Source organism: Crinia signifera, chromosome 1, assembly GCF_055691185.1.
Source record: "Crinia signifera chromosome 1, ASM5569118v1, whole genome shotgun sequence".
NCBI classification, from domain to species: Eukaryota; Metazoa; Chordata; class Amphibia; order Anura; family Myobatrachidae; genus Crinia; species Crinia signifera.
In genome coordinates, this window is record NC_139217.1 from 94,166,805 (window position 1) to 94,184,923 (window position 18,119).

Sequence of the window (18,119 nt, forward strand, 5' to 3'; positions counted from 1 at the left end):
GTATGCGCAGCTCTCATAGGGACTTCCGGCTCTGGTGTTTGATGTCCTTCGTCTCAGTTGGTGGGGGTGGGATTCGGCTCACCTGGAGTGGGTCCCCGGCTGCTGGTCTTCCCGTGGTTAGTGCAGCCTTTTCAAGGACTCCCAGCTCCGGCGTTGAATTCAGTATGCGCAGCTCTCATAGGGACTTCCGGCTCTGGTGTTTGATGTCCTTCGTCTCAGTTGGTGGGGGTGGGATTCGGCTCACCTGGAGTGGGTCCCCGGCTGCTGGTCTTCCCGTGGTTAGTGCAGCCTTTTCAAGGACTCCCAGCTCCGGCGTTGAATTCCCCGGCTCGGAAGGTAGCGGTGTTCGGAAGTGACTTTCGACCACCGCTACCTTCCGAGCCGGGGAATTCAACGCCGGAGCTGGGAGTCCTTGAAAAGGCTGCACTAACCACGGGAAGACCAGCAGCCGGGGACCCACTCCAGGTGAGCCGAATCCCACCCCCACCAACTGAGACGAAGGACATCAAACACCAGAGCCGGAAGTCCCTATGAGAGCTGCGCATACTGAAAAAACTAGCAGCCGGGGACCCGCTCCAGGTGAATCACATCTGGTCCCCAGGAGTACAAATCTGACCCGATTGCCTGGGTCCAACGGAATATAAGTATTAAAACCATTTTCTCTTTACTGAATGAATGATCACAAAAACTGCTTGCCTTGCTTGGTCTCAAAGGACTAACCATTTGTCTTGCTTGGTCTTAAATGACTAATTAACCCGCTTATCATTAACTGCTGACTAATCCGCTATTATTAACTGCGTGTTGCTGGATAAAGTTTATTTTCCTTGAAGTTAACAGGACATTAATATATATTTCTCTATCATTCCCTACAAAATCTATTGGAAGGCTAAAAAAGAGCCTCCCCCCCTTGGGAAAAAAGGAAAATAACCTAGCTGGGTCCATCAGTTGGAATATATATTTTTCGTGTTGAAAGAGCTATTTGACCATGCAGTAATATGTTCTTATTTTTAATAATAATTTGTATGTATATATTGTGATAATTATATTCTCTACCGGCCGGTGGTATTGCACATTGTATTTATTGTGTTTTCTTTTTTATATGACAATAAATTATTAATTGATAATTGAATTGTAGTCTTCAAAGCGCCGCTTACACTGTGTTTCTTCTGACTATTGTTCTCTTTAAGGGTTGAGTATCCCTTATAAGCGGCCGCCTAGGACTACAATTAGTGCCCTGCGCTTGGTTACAATATTTGCCCCTTTACTATCTCCTTACTGAACTTCCTAGCCGAGCTCAATGGGACAAACTTAAAATCTCCTGGGAATCCGATATCCCCTCTTTAACATCACCCTCCATCCTTAGCACCAGATTCAACGCCACAATGAAAATACTTAACTCGTCATACCTGCAAGAGGTCCATTTTAAGACCATTTATAGGGCATACATATCTCCAGCACGCCTGGCCCATTTTGTTCCAACAGTATCTGGAGAATGCCCTAAATGCCACATATCCAAAGCAGACTTTTATCACTGCTTCTGGGGCTGCCGGAAGATCAGACGTTTTTGGAACAAAGTGATGGTCTACCTCTCCTCCCAATTTCATATCCAGGTCATCCCGGATCCAATAGCTTGCTTATGTGCCAATTTTGATAACTGGGACCTTGACACCAGAAAACTAATCCTAACACCAGTTCTAACGGTTATTGTCACTATTGCAAAAAAGGTCATACTATCCCAGGGGCGGATTGGGAATTAAAACCAGCCCGGGAAATATCTTGAAGCAGCCCTAATGCGGGGGTGTGCTGTTGCGATTTTTGGTGGGGGCGTGGCCTATCATTATGGGGTGTGGCCTATTTAAATGAGGCCACGCCCAATTTGTCGCTGAGTTAAAAAAAAAAGCTAAAGTTCACATTATGCAACGGAATGAAAAGATGCAGGGTGAGAGGGGTTGGTAATGAAGGGTGACGAGGGGTGAGACTAGAGTGGCAGGGTGGAAGAGGATGCAGGGAGGGAGGGGGGAGGGAGTGTAAGGGGGGCATGGTGGCACAGGATGCAGGGTAGGAGGGGGAATGCAGAGTATGCAGGGAGGGGAGTCAATAAGTGGTGGAGGATGCAGGGAGGGGAGACAGTGATGCCCATTATACATATGCCGCACACCGTGATGCCCATTATACATATGCCACACACCCTGATGCACATAATACATATGACTCACACCGTATGCCCATTATACATATGCCGCACACAGTATGCCCATTATACATATGCCACACACCGTGATGCCCATTATACATATGCCGCACACCGTATGCCCATTATACATATGACACACCGTGATGCCATTATACATATGCCACACCGTGATGCCCATTATACATATGCCACACACCGTATGCCCATTATACATATGCCGCACACCGTATGCCCATTATACATATGACACACGCCGTGATGACATTATACATATGCCACACCGTGATGCCATTATACATATGCCACACACCATATGCCCATTATACATATGCCGCACACCGTGATGCCCATTATACATATGCCGCACACCGTGATGCCCATTATACATATGCCGCACACCGTGATGCCCATTATACATATGCCACACCGTGATGCCCATTATACATATGCCGCACACCGTGATGCCCATTATAAACAGGGCAAAATACACGGAGATGCCGCGGCCGGCCCTGTTAAGCAGGGAGGCAGCCCTTTACTCTAAAAATATGCCGGCCCACCGGGAAACAGCCCGGTTTTCCGGTGGGCCAATCCGCCCCTGTACTATCCCACTGGATATCCCCCTCCTCCCCCACCCTATCCGAAGTACAAGCCAAAACTCTGCAAATAATGTACTTTGACAGAAAATCCGCCATAGTCACAGCAGAATCAGGCGTGAACAAATTCTACAAAAAGTGGGGGCTGTTTATTGATGCTTTGCCTCAACTCACACAAACCCAGATATTCTCTGCGTTTGAGACCACCGAATGGTTCCTACATAGACAGCTCTTAGGAACTAATGCAAAATGATGTTGGAGTGATGTAGTCTGCTATATGACTGAATGTAAACATCTACATTCCTTCCCCCCCCCCTCATTTCTTTCCTCCACCTCTTTCCTCATGTCTCCTCCCTTGCGCCGTTCCCCCCTCACCCCAAATCACACCCCATGTTTAACCAACTTTATAATTGTGTACAACTTTTCACAAACGCTTTAAGGTTTCTAATGATACTTGGTCCTTGCGGAGAATGTCTCCGTAAAAATTTGAAAAAATGTTTGTAATTGTATCCGTTAACACAGTTCTGCCGTATGTCAACTAAGTTGATACTACTTTCATGTTAAAAGTCGAATCTGAATCTTACCTGTTGTCATACTGTGAATTTGACTCAATAAACAGATTTAACAAAAAAAAAATAAAGCAGCCAGTATTTACCCTGCACCGAATCAAAAAAACTCAACTAAATCTAAAGGTGTGTACACACTGGCTGATATATCGATGCACCGTTGGCCAGTGTGTACGAGCGATATATCTGTGAATGGCGTCATTCACAGATATATCACCTCAGCTCTGCAACACAGTCGATGCCCGATATATCTAGAGATAAATCAGCACTTCACACAGTGTGTACGAGCAAACCGCCGATCGACCGTACAGCCATGCCGGGCGCCACTGAGGATTGACTGCTCAGTTGGTAATGTAATTTCCAATGGATCGTGCAGCATGAATGGAGATCAAGCTGCACAATCCGTCTGTAGATATAATTTCAATTGATCTGCAGATATATCTATTAGTGCATGTCCAAACTATGGCCCTCCAGCTGTTGTGAAACCCCATCATGCCTTGCCACAGTTTTGCTATTAGGAAATGTTAAAACTATGGCAAGGGATGTGTAGTTTCACAACAGCTGGAGGGCCATAGTTTGGACATGCCTGTAAAACTAGTGTGTACCCAGGTTAACTCTCTGCACGTTAAATCTGCCCCACCTGCAGTGAACAAGGTTTTGTCCATTTGAGAAAAAAGCAGCTTTGTGATCAGATTTTAATAACTTCCATAGTACATTTGGATAGGAAGATGAGCCGGGCAGCAGCATTGAGGATAGACTGGAGTGGAGAGAGGCATGATTGTTCATGTGCTGGACGAGAAGGCGCTGGCTTTGACCACCTGTTCCCTTGCCATTAGAACGTCCACTATCCATGAGCATGTTGATCCTGGGACTCCTAAGGAGAGGCGTTTTGGCTGCAGGATGCCGGGAACAATAGTGTTAAATGCTGAGCTGAAGTCCACGAATAGGACTCCTGCATAGGTGCCTTGGTGGTCGAAGTGTTGTAAAAAATGGTGCAGCCCGAGGTTGACCGCATCCTCTACACTTCTGTTCGCCTGGTAGGCGAACTGCATTGGGTCAAGATGAGAGTTTGTCACTTCTCTCAGGTGCTTCAGTACTAGTCTTTCGAATGCTTTCATGGCCACTGAGGTTAGTGCAATTGGCCTCAAGTCATTTAGGTCCTTCACAGGTGTTTTCTTAGGGAGCGGGACGATTGATAGAGCGTTTGAAGCAGGCAGGAACCTTGCACAAGTCCAGGGAGGAGTTGAACATCATTGTGAAGATGGGGGCGAGCTGAGCTGCACAGGTCCTAAGGCTGGATGGCTACACACCATCCGGTCCCGTAGCCTTCTTAGGTTTGATTATTTTGAGTACTGCTTCTACCTCGCCTTGGTCCACATGGAGGGCCTGGGTGTGGTGGTCTTTGTGATGGAGTGGGGGAGGTACGACCTGCTCAAATCTGCAGTAGAACTTGTTCAGGTCTTCTGCAAGTTAATGGCTGGTTTCAGACTGTGGTTGGGCTTTCTTGTAATTTGTGATGTTTTGCATGCCCTTCCATACTGCCACAGGGTCCTTTGCTGTGAGGTTGTGCATCAGCTTGTTTGTATATTCCCTTTTTGCGAGTTTGATACCCAGAGTTAAAGAGTTCCTGGCTTTGTACTGTGCCCTGTCCCCGCTGCTGTATGCCTCCTCCTTGGCTTGGTGGAGTTTCCTGAGCTGAGAGAAAGAGAGAAAGGCCTCCAAGATGCATCGCAGATATTCGACCCTGGTGGCCAAATTAAGTCATTCCTGCAGCTCAGCCAGGAATACCGGCTCCCTCAAAAACACTTCTTCATGTACCTTCAAACCAGACACTACCTGTTGGGACTTCAACCTCACAGAGCGCCAACTGCCAACTGGCTAATAACTGACCCCATTCAGAGAATCATAACTAATTCTGAAACCTCTCCTTACAAAACCAGACCCCTTTACTATCTCCTTACTGAACTTCCTAGCCGAGCTCAATGGGACAAACTTAAAATCTCCTGGGAATCCGATATCCCCTCTTTAACATCACCCTCCATCCTTAGCACCAGATTCAACGCCACAATGAAAATACTTAACTCGTCATACCTGCAAGAGGTCCATTTTAAGACCATTTATAGGGCATACATATCTCCAGCACGCCTGGCCCATTTTGTTCCAACAGTATCTGGAGAATGCCCTAAATGCCACATATCCAAAGCAGACTTTTATCACTGCTTCTGCGGCTGCCGGAAGATCAGACGTTTTTGGAACAAAGTGATGGTCTACCTCTCCTCCCAATTTCATATCCAGGTCATCCCGGATCCAATAGCTTGCTTATGTGCCAATTTTGATAACTGGGACCTTGACACCAGAAAACAAATCCTAACACCAGTTCTAACGGTTATTGTCACTATTGCAAAAAAGGTCATACTATCCCAGGGGCGGATTGGGAATTAAAACCAGCCCGGGAAATATCTTGAAGCAGCCCTAATGCGGGGGTGTGCTGTTGCGATTTTTGGTGGGGGCGTGGCCTATCATTATGGGGTGTGGCCTATTTAAATGAGGCCACGCCCAATTTGTCGCTGAGTTAAAAAAAAAAGCTAAAGTTCACATTATGCAACGGAATGAAAAGATGCAGGGTGAGAGGGGTTGGTAATGAAGGGTGACGAGGGGTGAGACTAGAGTGGCAGGGTGGAAGAGGATGCAGGGAGGGAGGGGGGAGGGAGTGTAAGGGGGGCATGGTGGCACAGGATGCAGGGTAGGAGGGGGAATGCAGAGTATGCAGGGAGGGGAGTCAATAAGTGGTGGAGGATGCAGGGAGGGGAGACAGTGATGCCCATTATACATATGCCGCACACCGTGATGCCCATTATACATATGCCACACACCCTGATGCACATAATACATATGACTCACACCGTATGCCCATTATACATATGCCGCACACAGTATGCCCATTATACATATGCCACACACCGTGATGCCCATTATACATATGCCACACACTGTGATGCCCATTATACATATGCCGCACACCGTATGCCCATTATACATATGACACACCGTGATGCCATTATACATATGCCACACCGTGATGCCCATTATACATATGCCACACACCGTATGCCCATTATACATATGCCGAACACCGTATGCCCATTATACATATGACACACGCCGTGATGCCATTATACATATGCCACACCGTGATGCCATTATACATATGCCACACACCATATGCCCATTATACATATGCCGCACACCGTGATGCCCATTATACATATGCCACACACCGTGATGCCCATTATACATATGCCGCACACCGTATGCCCATTATACATATGACACACCGTGATGCCATTATACATATGCCACACCGTGATGCCCATTATACATATGCCACACACCGTATGCCCATTATACATATGCCGCACACCGTATGCCCATTATACATATGACACACGCCGTAATGCCATTATACATATGCCACACCGTGATGCCATTATACATATGCCACACACCATATGCCCATTATACATATGCCGCACACCGTGGTGCCCATTATACATATGCCGCACACCGTGATGCCCATTATACATATGCCGCACACCGTGATGCCCATTATACATATGCCACACCGTGATGCCCATTATACATATGCCGCACACCGTGGTGCCCATTATAAACAGGGCAAAATACACGGAGATGCCGCGGCCGGCCCTGTTAAGCAGGGAGGCAGCCCTTTACTCTAAAAATATGCCGGCCCACCGGGAAACAGCCCGGTTTTCCGGTGGGCCAATCCGCCCCTGTACTATCCCACTGGATATCCCCCTCCTCCCCCACCCTATCCGAAGTACAAGCCAAAACTCTGCAAATAATGTACTTTGACAGAAAATCCGCCATAGTCACAGCAGAATCAGGCGTGAACAAATTCTACAAAAAGTGGGGGCTGTTTATTGATGCTTTGCCTCAACTCACACAAACCCAGATATTCTCTGCGTTTGAGACCACCGAATGGTTCCTACATAGACAGCTCTTAGGAACTAATGCAAAATGATGTTGGAGTGATGTAGTCTGCTATATGACTGAATGTAAACATCTACATTCCTTCCCCCCCCCTCATTTCTTTCCTCCACCTCTTTCCTCATGTCTCCTCCCTTGCGCCGTTCCCCCCTCACCCCAAATCACACCCCATGTTTAACCAACTTTATAATTGTGTACAACTTTTCACAAACGCTTTAAGGTTTCTAATGATACTTGGTCCTTGCGGAGAATGTCTCCGTAAAAATTTGAAAAAATGTTTGTAATTGTATCCGTTAACACAGTTCTGCCGTATGTCAACTAAGTTGATACTACTTTCATGTTAAAAGTCGAATCTGAATCTTACCTGTTGTCATACTGTGAATTTGACTCAATAAACAGATTTAACAAAAAAAAAATAAAGCAGCCAGTATTTACCCTGCACCGAATCAAAAAAACTCAACTAAATCTAAAGGTGTGTACACACTGGCTGATATATCGATGCACCGTTGGCCAGTGTGTACGAGCGATATATCTGTGAATGGCGTCATTCACAGATATATCACCTCAGCTCTGCAACACAGTCGATGCCCGATATATCTAGAGATAAATCAGCACTTCACACAGTGTGTACGAGCAAACCGCCGATCGACCGTACAGCCATGCCGGGCGCCACTGAGGATTGACTGCTCAGTTGGTAATGTAATTTCCAATGGATCGTGCAGCATGAATGGAGATCAAGCTGCACAATCCGTCTGTAGATATAATTTCAATTGATCTGCAGATATATCTATTAGTGCATGTCCAAACTATGGCCCTCCAGCTGTTGTGAAACCCCATCATGCCTTGCCACAGTTTTGCTATTAGGAAATGTTAAAACTATGGCAAGGGATGTGTAGTTTCACAACAGCTGGAGGGCCATAGTTTGGACATGCCTGTAAAACTAGTGTGCACCCAGGTTAACTCTCTGCACGTTAAATCTGCCCCACCTGCAGTGAACAAGGTTTTGTCCATTTGAGAAAAAAGCAGCTTTGTGATCAGATTTTAATAACTTCCATAGTACATTTGGATAGGAAGATGAGCCGGGCAGCAGCATTGAGGATAGACTGGAGTGGAGAGAGGCATGATTGTTCATGTGCTGGACGAGAAGGCGCTGGCTTTGACCACCTGTTCCCTTGCCATTAGAACGTCCACTATCCATGAGCATGTTGATCCTGGGACTCCTAAGGAGAGGCGTTTTGGCTGCAGGATGCCGGGAACAATAGTGTTAAATGCTGAGCTGAAGTCCACGAATAGGACTCCTGCATAGGTGCCTTGGTGGTCGAAGTGTTGTAAAAAATGGTGCAGCCCGAGGTTGACCGCATCCTCTACACTTCTGTTCGCCTGGTAGGCGAACTGCATTGGGTCAAGATGAGAGTTTGTCACTTCTCTCAGGTGCTTCAGTACTAGTCTTTCGAATGCTTTCATGGCCACTGAGGTTAGTGCAATTGGCCTCAAGTCATTTAGGTCCTTCACAGGTGTTTTCTTAGGGAGCGGGACGATTGATAGAGCGTTTGAAGCAGGCAGGAACCTTGCACAAGTCCAGGGAGGAGTTGAACATCATTGTGAAGATGGGGGCGAGCTGAGCTGCACAGGTCCTAAGGCTGGATGGCTACACACCATCCGGTCCCGTAGCCTTCTTAGGTTTGATTATTTTGAGTACTGCTTCTACCTCGCCTTGGTCCACGTGGAGGGCCTGGGTGTGGTGGTCTTTGTGATGGAGTGGGGGAGGTACGACCTGCTCAAATCTGCAGTAGAACTTGTTCAGGTCTTCTGCAAGTTAATGGCTGGTTTCAGACTGTGGTTGGGCTTTCTTGTAATTTGTGATGTTTTGCATGCCCTTCCATACTGCCACAGGGTCCTTTGCTGTGAGGTTGTGCATCAGCTTGTTTGTATATTCCCTTTTTGCGAGTTTTATACCCCGAGTTAAAGAGTTCCTGGCTTTGTACTGTGCCCTGTCCCCGCTGCTGTATGCCTCCTCCTTGGCATGGTGGAGTTTCCTGAGCTGAGAGAAAGAGAGAAAGGCCTCCAAGATGCATCGCAGATATTCGACCCTGGTGGCCAAATTAAGTCATTCCTGCAGCTCAGCCAGGAATACCGGCTCCCTCAAAAACACTTCTTCATGTACCTTCAAACCAGACACTACCTGTTGGGACTTCAACCTCACAGAGCGCCAACTGCCAACTGGCTAATAACTGACCCCATTCAGAGAATCATAACTAATTCTGAAACCTCTCCTTACAAAACCAGACCCCTTTACTATCTCCTTACTGAACTTCCTAGCCGAGCTCAATGGGACAAACTTAAAATCTCCTGGGAATCCGATATCCCCTCTTTAACATCACCCTCCATCCTTAGCACCAGATTCAACGCCACAATGAAAATACTTAACTCGTCATACCTGCAAGAGGTCCATTTTAAGACCATTTATAGGGCATACATATCTCCAGCACACCTGGCCCATTTTGTTCCAACAGTATCTGGAGAATGCCCTAAATGCCACATATCCAAAGCAGACTTTTATCACTGCTTCTGGGGCTGCCGGAAGATCAGACGTTTTTGGAACAAAGTGATGGTCTACCTCTCCTCCCAATTTCATATCCAGGTCATCCCGGATCCAATAGCTTGCTTATGTGCCAATTTTGATAACTGGGACCTTCACACCAGAAAACTAATCCTAACACCAGTTCTAACGGTTATTGTCACTATTGCAAAAAAGGTCATACTATCCCAGGGGCGGATTGGGAATTAAAACCAGCCCGGGAAATATCTTGAAGCAGCCCTAATGCGGGGGTGTGCTGTTGCGATTTTTGGTGGGGGCGTGGCCTATCATTATGGGGTGTGGCCTATTTAAATGAGGTCACGCCCAATTTGTCGCTGAGTTAAAAAAAAAGCTAAAGTTCACATTATGCAACGGAATGAAAAGATGCAGGGTGAGAGGGGTTGGTAATGAAGGGTGACGAGGGGTGAGACTAGAGTGGCAGGGTGGAAGAGGATGCAGGGAGGGAGGGGGGAGGGAGTGTAAGGGGGGCATGGTGGCACAGGATGCAGGGTAGGAGGGGGAATGCAGAGTATGCAGGTAGGGGAGTCAATAAGTGGTGGAGGATGCAGGGAGGGGAGACAGTGATGCCCATTATACATATGCCGCACACCGTGATGCCCATTATACATATGCCACACACCCTGATGCACATAATACATATGACTCACACCGTATGCCCATTATACATATGCCGCACACAGTATGCCCATTATACATATGCCACACACCGTGATGCCCATTATACATATGCCACACACCGTGATGCCCATTATACATATGCCGCACACCGTATGCCCATTATACATATGACACACCGTGATGCCATTATACATATGCCACACCGTGATGCCCATTATACATATGCCACACACCGTATGCCCATTATACATATGCCGCACACCGTATGCCCATTATACATATGACACACGCCGTGATGCCATTATACATATGCCACACCGTGATGCCATTATACATATGCCACACACCATATGCCCATTATACATATGCCGCACACCGTGATGCCCATTATACATATGCCGCACACCGTGATGCCCATTATACATATGCCGCACACCGTGATGCCCATTATACATATGCCACACCGTGATTCCCATTATACATATGCCGCACACCGTGATGCCCATTATAAACAGGGCAAAATACACGGAGATGCCGCGGCCGGCCCTGTTAAGCAGGGAGGCAGCCCTTTACTCTAAAAATATGCCGGCCCACCGGGAAACAGCCCGGTTTTCCGGTGGGCCAATCCGCCCCTGTACTATCCCACTGGATATCCCCCTCCTCCCCCACCCTATCCGAAGTACAAGCCAAAACTCTGCAAATAATGTACTTTGACAGAAAATCCGCCATAGTCACAGCAGAATCAGGCGTGAACAAATTCTACAAAAAGTGGGGGCTGTTTATTGATGCTTTGCCTCAACTCACACAAACCCAGATATTCTCTGCTTTTGAGACCACCGAATGGTTCCTACATAGACAGCTCTTAGGAACTAATGCAAAATGATGTTGGAGTGATGTAGTCTGCTATATGACTGAATGTAAACATCTACATTCCTCCCCCCCCCCCCTCATTTCTTTCCTCCACCTCTTTCCTCATGTCTCCTCCCTTGCGCCGTTCCCCCCTCACCCCAAATCACACCCCATGTTTAACCAACTTTATAATTGTGTACAACTTTTCACAAACGCTTTAAGGTTTCTAATGATACTTGGTCCTTGCGGAGAATGTCTCCGTAAAAATTTGAAAAAATGTTTGTAATTGTATCCGTTAACACAGTTCTGCCGTATGTCAACTAAGTTGATACTACTTTCATGTTAAAAGTCGAATCTGAATCTTACCTGTTGTCATACTGTGAATTTGACTCAATAAACAGATTTAACAAAAAAAAAATAAAGCAGCCAGTATTTAACCTGCACCGAATCAAAAAAACTCAACTAAATCTAAAGGTGTGTACACACTGGCTGATATATCGATGCACCGTTGGCCAGTGTGTACGAGCGATATATCTGTGAATGGCGTCATTCACAGATATATCACCTCAGCTCTGCAACACAGTCGATGCCCGATATATCTAGAGATAAATCAGCACTTCACACAGTGTGTACGAGCAAACCGCCGATCGACCGTACAGCCATGCCGGGCGCCACTGAGGATTGACTGCTCAGTTGGTAATGTAATTTCCAATGGATCGTGCAGCATGAATGGAGAACAAGCTGCACAATCCGTCTGTAGATATAATTTCAATTGATCTGCAGATATATCTACTAGTGCATGTCCAAACTATGGCCCTCCAGCTGTTGTGAAACCTCATCATGCCTTGCCACAGTTTTGCTATTAGGAAATGTTAAAACTATGGCAAGGGATGTGTAGTTTCACAACAGCTGGAGGGCCATAGTTTGGACATGCCTGTAAAACTAGTGTGTACCCAGGTTAACTCTCTGCACGTTAAATCTGCCCCACCTGCAGTGAACAAGGTTTTGTCCATTTGAGTTTTTTCTCATCACAGCTTTGTGATCAGATTTTAATAACTTCCATAGTACATTTGGATAGGAAGATGAGCCGGGCAGCAGCATTGAGGATAGACTGGAGTGGAGAGAGGCATGATTGTTCATGTGCTGGACGAGAAGGCGCTGGCTTTGACCACCTGTTCCCTTGCCATTAGAACGTCCACTATCCATGAGCATGTTGATCCTGGGACTCCTAAGGAGAGGCGTTTTGGCTGCAGGATGCCGGGAACAATAGTGTTAAATGCTGAGCTGAAGTCCACGAATAGGACTCCTGCATAGGTGCCTTGGTGGTCGAAGTGTTGTAAAAAATGGTGCAGCCCGAGGTTGACCGCATCCTCTACACTTCTGTTCGCCTGGTAGGCGAACTGCATTGGGTCAAGATGAGAGTTTGTCACTTCTCTCAGGTGCTTCAGTACTAGTCTTTCGAATGCTTTCATGGCCACTGAGGTTAGTGCAATTGGCCTCAAGTCATTTAGGTCCTTCGCAGGTGTTTTCTTAGGGAGCGGGACGATTGATAGAGCGTTTGAAGCAGGCAGGAACCTTGCACAAGTCCAGGGAGGAGTTGAACATCATTGTGAAGATGGGGGCGAGCTGAGCTGCACAGGTCCTAAGGCTGGATGGCTACACACCATCCGGTCCCGTAGCCTTCTTAGGTTTGATTATTTTGAGTACTGCTTCTACCTCGCCTTGGTCCACGTGGAGGGCCTGGGTGTGGTGGTCTTTGTGATGGAGTGGGGGAGGTACGACCTGCTCAAATCTGCAGTAGAACTTGTTCAGGTCTTCTGCAAGTTAATGGCTGGTTTCAGACTGTGGTTGGGCTTTCTTGTAATTTGTGATGTTTTGCATGCCCTTCCATACTGCCACAGGGTCCTTTGCTGTGAGGTTGTGCATCAGCTTGTTTGTATATTCCCTTTTTGCGAGTTTGATACCCCGAGTTAAAGAGTTCCTGGCTTTGTACTGTGCCCTGTCCCCGCTGCTGTATGCCTCCTCCTTGGCATGGTGGAGTTTCCTGAGCTGAGAGAAAGAGAGAAAGGCCTCCAAGATGCATCGCAGATATTCGACCCTGGTGGCCAAATTAAGTCATTCCTGCAGCTCAGCCAGGAATACCGGCTCCCTCAAAAACACTTCTTCATGTACCTTCAAACCAGACACTACCTGTTGGGACTTCAACCTCACAGAGCGCCAACTGCCAACTGGCTAATAACTGACCCCATTCAGAGAATCATAACTAATTCTGAAACCTCTCCTTACAAAACCAGACCCCTTTACTATCTCCTTACTGAACTTCCTAGCCGAGCTCAATGGGACAAACTTAAAATCTCCTGGGAATCCGATATCCCCTCTTTAACATCACCCTCCATCCTTAGCACCAGATTCAACGCCACAATGAAAATACTTAACTCGTCATACCTGCAAGAGGTCCATTTTAAGACCATTTATAGGGCATACATATCTCCAGCACACCTGGCCCATTTTGTTCCAACAGTATCTGGAGAATGCCCTAAATGCCACATATCCAAAGCAGACTTTTATCACTGCTTCTGGGGCTGCCGGAAGATCAGACGTTTTTGGAACAAAGTGATGGTCTACCTCTCCTCCCAATTTCATATCCAGGTCATCCCGGATCCAATAGCTTGCTTATGTGCCAATTTTGATAACTGGGACCTTGACACCAGAAAACTAATCCTAACACCAGTTCTAACGGTTATTGTCACTATTGCAAAAAAGGTCATACTATCCCAGGGGCGGATTGGGAATTAAAACCAGCCCGGGAAATATCTTGAAGCAGCCCTAATGCGGGGGTGTGCTGTTGCGATTTTTGGTGGGGGCGTGGCCTATCATTATGGGGTGTGGCCTATTTAAATGAGGCCACGCCCAATTTGTCGCTGAGTTAAAAAAAAAGCTAAAGTTCACATTATGCAACGGAATGAAAAGATGCAGGGTGAGAGGGGTTGGTAATGAAGGGTGACGAGGGGTGAGACTAGAGTGGCAGGGTGGAAGAGGATGCAGGGAGGGAGGGGGGAGGGAGTGTAAGGGGGGCATGGTGGCACAGGATGCAGGGTAGGAGGGGGAATGCAGAGTATGCAGGGAGGGGAGTCAATAAGTGGTGGAGGATGCAGGGAGGGGAGACAGTGATGCCCATTATACATATGCCGCACACCGTGATGCCCATTATACATATGCCACACACCCTGATGCACATAATACATATGACTCACACCGTATGCCCATTATACATATGCCGCACACAGTATGCCCATTATACATATGCCACACACCGTGATGCCCATTATACATATGCCACACACCGTGATGCCCATTATACATATGCCGCACACCGTATGCCCATTATACATATGACACACCGTGATGCCATTATACATATGCCACACCGTGATGCCCATTATACATATGCCACACACCGTATGCCCATTATACATATGCCGCACACCGTATGCCCATTATACATATGACACACGCCGTGATGCCATTATACATATGCCACACCGTGATGCCATTATACATATGCCACACACCATATGCCCATTATACATATGCCGCACACCGTGATGCCCATTATACATATGCCGCACACCGTGATGCCCATTATACATATGCCGCACACCGTGATGCCCATTATACATATGCCACACCGTGATTCCCATTATACATATGCCGCACACCGTGATGCCCATTATAAACAGGGCAAAATACACGGAGATGCCGCGGCCGGCCCTGTTAAGCAGGGAGGCAGCCCTTTACTCTAAAAATATGCCGGCCCACCGGGAAACAGCCCGGTTTTCCGGTGGGCCAATCCGCCCCTGTACTATCCCACTGGATATCCCCCTCCTCCCCCACCCTATCCGAAGTACAAGCCAAAACTCTGCAAATAATGTACTTTGACAGAAAATCCGCCAGCAGAATCAGGCGTGAACAAATTCTACAAAAAGTGGGGGCTGTTTATTGATGCTTTGCCTCAACTCACACAAACCCAGATATTCTCTGCTTTTGAGACCACCGAATGGTTCCTACATAGACAGCTCTTAGGAACTAATGCAAAATGATGTTGGAGTGATGTAGTCTGCTATATGACTGAATGTAAACATCTACATTCCTCCCCCCCCCCTCATTTCTTTCCTCCACCTCTTTCCTCATGTCTCCTCCCTTGCGCCGTTCCCCCCTCACCCCAAATCACACCCCATGTTTAACCAACTTTATAATTGTGTACAACTTTTCACAAACGCTTTAAGGTTTCTAATGATACTTGGTCCTTGCGGAGAATGTCTCCGTAAAAATTTGAAAAAATGTTTGTAATTGTATCCGTTAACACAGTTCTGCCGTATGTCAACTAAGTTGATACTACTTTCATGTTAAAAGTCGAATCTGAATCTTACCTGTTGTCATACTGTGAATTTGACTCAATAAACAGATTTAACAAAAAAAAAATAAAGCAGCCAGTATTTAACCTGCACCGAATCAAAAAAACTCAACTAAATCTAAAGGTGTGTACACACTGGCTGATATATCGATGCACCGTTGGCCAGTGTGTACGAGCGATATATCTGTGAATGGCGTCATTCACAGATATATCACCTCAGCTCTGCAACACAGTCGATGCCCGATATATCTAGAGATAAATCAGCACTTCACACAGTGTGTACGAGCAAACCGCCGATCGACCGTACAGCCATGCCGGGCGCCACTGAGGATTGACTGCTCAGTTGGTAATGTAATTTCGGTACTTATGTATTATCTGGGCTCCCATGTTAAATGTACCCCATTTTTTCATACCCCTACTATCCAACTACGCATGGAGTTGATTTTATATAGTGTGGCGAGCGCAGCGAGCCACCGTGCCCGAAGCGTGGCGAGCGCAGCGAGCCCCGCGAGGGGACGCGGTCTCATAAGAAAAATGGGAGCCCAGATATTACATAAGTACCGTAATTTCCAATGGATCGTGCAGCATGAATGGAGAACAAGCTGCACAATCCGTCTGTAGATATAATTTCAATTGATCTGCAGATATATCTACTAGTGCATGTCCAAACTATGGCCCTCCAGCTGTTGTGAAACCTCATCATGCCTTGCCACAGTTTTGCTATTAGGAAATGTTAAAACTATGGCAAGGGATGTGTAGTTTCACAACAGCTGGAGGGCCATAGTTTGGACATGCCTGTAAAACTAGTGTGTACCCAGGTTAACTCTCTGCACGTTAAATCTGCCCCACCTGCAGTGAACAAGGTTTTGTCCATTTGAGAAAAAAACAGCTTTGTGATCAGATTTTAATAACTTCCATAGTACATTTGGATAGGAAGATGAGCCGGGCAGCAGCATTGAGGATAGACTGGAGTGGAGAGAGGCATGATTGTTCATGTGCTGGACGAGAAGGCGCTGGCTTTGACCACCTGTTCCCTTGCCATTAGAACGTCCACTATCCATGAGCATGTTGATCCTGGGACTCCTAAGGAGAGGCGTTTTGGCTGCAGGATGCCGGGAACAATAGTGTTAAATGCTGAGCTGAAGTCCACGAATAGGACTCCTGCATAGGTGCCTTGGTGGTCGAAGTGTTGTAAAAAATGGTGCAGCCCGAGGTTGACCGCATCCTCTACACTTCTGTTCGCCTGGTAGGCGAACTGCATTGGGTCAAGATGAGAGTTTGTCACTTCTCTCAGGTGCTTCAGTACTAGTCTTTCGAATGCTTTCATGGCCACTGAGGTTAGTGCAATTGGCCTCAAGTCATTTAGGTCCTTCGCAGGTGTTTTCTTAGGGAGCGGGACGATTGATAGAGCGTTTGAAGCAGGCAGGAACCTTGCACAAGTCCAGGGAGGAGTTGAACATCATTGTGAAGATGGGGGCGAGCTGAGCTGCACAGGTCCTAAGGCTGGATGGCTACACACCATCCGGTCCCGTAGCCTTCTTAGGTTTGATTATTTTGAGTACTGCTTCTACCTCGCCTTGGTCCACGTGGAGGGCCTGGGTGTGGTGGTCTTTGTGATGGAGTGGGGGAGGTACGACCTGCTCAAATCTGCAGTAGAACTTGTTCAGGTCTTCTGCAAGTTAATGGCTGGTTTCAGACTGTGGTTGGGCTTTCTTGTAATTTGTGATGTTTTGCATGCCCTTCCATACTGCCACAGGGTCCTTTGCTGTGAGGTTGTGCATCAGCTTGTTTGTATATTCCCTTTTTGCGAGTTTGATACCCCGAGTTAAGGAGTTCCTGGCTTTGTACTGTGCCCTGTCCCCGCTGCTGTATGCCTCCTCCTTGGCTTGGTGGAGTTTCCTGAGCTGGCTACCGAACCATGGCTTGTTGAAGGATCGCATGTAATCCTCCCATGGCAACAATCATGAAATTCTGGCAAGGAACATGCAACGCCCTGGCAAAAAGCATGAACACCCTGGCAACAGTCATGTAACCCCTTGGCAACAACATGAAACCATTGGCAATGAGCATGTAACCACTAGCATCAAACAAGAAACCCCTGGCAACAAGCATGTAGGTAAGCAGCACTTATATGGCATGATATGTAATCAGGGGCGTGACTAGAACTTTGTGGGCCCCATAGCAAAATCTTGGAAAGGCCCCCCCTCCCCCTCTACCGCATAGATAATTATTGCATATGAACTAACAAATGCAATAATTATTGCAAAAGACAGCACTG